The following is a 2,652-nucleotide window of genomic DNA, read 5'->3' as shown; positions in this document are numbered from 1 at the left end:
TGCTACCAGGGCTGGATAGCAGACCTCCAGGGCAGGATAGCAGACCTCCAGGGCTGGATGGCAGGCAGGCAGACCTCCAGGGCAGGCAGGCAGACCTCCAGGGCTGGATAGCAGACCTCCAGGGCTAACAGGCAGGCAGGCAGACCTCCAGGGCTGGATAGCAGACCTCCAGGGCTAACAGGCAGGCAGGCAGACCTCCAGGGCTGGATAGCAGACCTCCAGGGCAGGCAGTGCTGCTACCAGGGCAGGCAGTGCTGCTACCAGGGCTGGAAGGCAGACCTCCAGGGCAGGCAGTGCTGCTACCAGGGCTGGATAGCAGACCTCCAGGGCTGGATAGCAGACCTCCAGGGCAGGCAGGCAGACCTCCAGGGCTGGATAGCAGACCTCCAGGGCTGGCAGGCAGGCAGGCAGACCTCCAGGGCTGGATAGCAGACCTCCAGGGCAGGATAGCAGACCTCCAGGGCTGGATGGCAGGCAGGCAGACCTCCAGGGCTGGATAGCAGACCTCCAGGGCTGGCAGGCAGACCTCCAGGGCTGGATAGCAGACCTCCAGGGCTAACAGGCAGACCTCCAGGGCAGGCAGGCAGACCTCCAGGGCAGGCAGGCAGACCTCCAGGGCTGGATAGCAGACCTCCAGGGCAGGCAGTGCTGCTACCAGGGCTGGATAGCAGACCTCCAGGGCAGGATAGCAGACCTCCAGGCTGGATGGCAGGCAGGCAGACCTCCAGGGCAGGCAGGCAGACCTCCAGGGCTGGATAGCAGACCTCCAGGGCTAACAGGCAGGCAGGCAGACCTCCAGGGCTGGATAGCAGACCTCCAGGGCTAACAGGCAGGCAGGCAGACCTCCAGGGCTGGATAGCAGACCTCCAGGGCAGGCAGTGCTGCTACCAGGGCAGGCAGTGCTGCTACCAGGGCTGGAAGGCAGACCTCCAGGGCAGGCAGTGCTGCTACCAGGGCTGGATAGCAGACCTCCAGGGCTGGATGGCAGGCAGGCAGACCTCCAGGGCTGGATAGCAGACCTCCAGGGCTGGAAGGCAGGCAGGCAGACCTCCAGGGCAGGCAGTGCTGCTACCAGGGCTGGATAGCAGACCTCCAGGGCTAACAGGCAGACCTCCAGGGCTGGAAGGCAGGCAGTGCTGCTACCAGGGCAGGCAGGCTGTCCTCCAGGGCTGGAAGGCAGACCTCCAGGGCTGGCAGGCTGACCTCCAGGGCAGGCAGGCAGGCAGGCAGACCTCCAGGGCTGGATAGCAGACCTCCAGGGCTGGATAGCTGACCTCCAGGGCTGGATAGCAGACCTCCAGGGCTAACAGGCTGACCTCCAGGGCTAACAGGCAGACCTCCAGGGCAGGCAGGCAGACCTCCAGGGCAGGCAGTGCTGCTACCAGGGCAGGCAGTGCTGCTGCCAGGGCAGGCAGGCAGACCTCCAGGGCTGGAAGGCAGACCTCCAGGGCTGGCAGGCTGACCTCCAGGGCAGGCAGGCAGGCAGGCAGACCTCCAGGGCTGGATAGCTGACCTCCAGGGCTGGATAGCAGACCTCCAGGGCTAACAGGCTGACCTCCAGGGCTAACAGGCAGACCTCCAGGGCAGGCAGGCAGACCTCCAGGGCAGGCAGTGCTGCTACCAGGGCTGGATAGCAGACCTCCAGGGCTAACAGGCAGACCTCCAGGGCTGGCAGTGCTGCTACCAGGGCTGGATAGCAGACCTCCAGGGCTGGATAGCAGACCTCCAGGGCTAACAGGCAGACCTCCAGGGCTGGCAGGCTGACCTCCAGGGCAGGCAGGCAGGCAGGCAGACCTCCAGGGCTGGATAGCTGACCTCCAGGGCTGGATAGCAGACCTCCAGGGCTGGCAGGCTGACCTCCAGGGCAGGCAGGCCGGGCCCCGGTGCTGCATCTCGGCCGCTGCCTGGGGCGGACCGGCCCGGGTGCCCTTGCGCTTTTTCGACACCAGGGGGCAGTTGGGTGCCATTCCGTCCCTCGTGTGGCGAAATGGCGGTACTGCACCTCCGCCTTTTTGCTGGAGAAAGTCCGCAGTCGGGACAATGCGCCACACGGTCCGTCGGCAGGAGGCCCGGGCCCGGGCACAACTCCCCGGTGGGGACGGACGCCGGGCTGGAGCTTCCCTTCAGCACACACACTCACTCACTCACTCACTGACCGACCGACTGACTGCAGGAAAGGCTCCCGGCTCCCAGCGCTCAGTCAGCAGGCCTACTCCTCCCCGGTGGGGACGGACGCCGGGCTGGAGCCTCCCTTCAGCACACACACTCACTCACTGACCGACCGACTGACTGCAGGAAAGGCTCCCGGCTCCCAGCGCTCAGTCAGCAGGCCTACTCCTCCCCGGTGGGGACGGACGCCGGGCTGGAGCTTTCCTTCAGCACACACACTCACTCACTGACCGACCGACTGACTGCAGGAAAGGCTCCCGGCTCCCAGCGCTCAGTCAGCAGGCCTACTCCTCCCCGGTGGGGACGGACGCCGGGCTGGAGCTTTCCTCCAGCGCAACACACTCACTCACTCACTCACTGACCGACCGACCGACCGACGGCTCCCAGCGCTCAGTCAGCAGGCCTACTCCTCCCCGGTGGGGACGGACGCCGGGCTGGAGCTTCCCTTCAGCACACACACTCACTCACTCACTGACCGACCGA

This window comes from Amia ocellicauda, unplaced genomic scaffold (genome assembly GCF_036373705.1).
Source record: "Amia ocellicauda isolate fAmiCal2 unplaced genomic scaffold, fAmiCal2.hap1 HAP1_SCAFFOLD_321, whole genome shotgun sequence".
Classification (NCBI taxonomy): Eukaryota; Metazoa; Chordata; class Actinopteri; order Amiiformes; family Amiidae; genus Amia; species Amia ocellicauda.
This window is presented reverse-complemented; position numbering follows the sequence as displayed.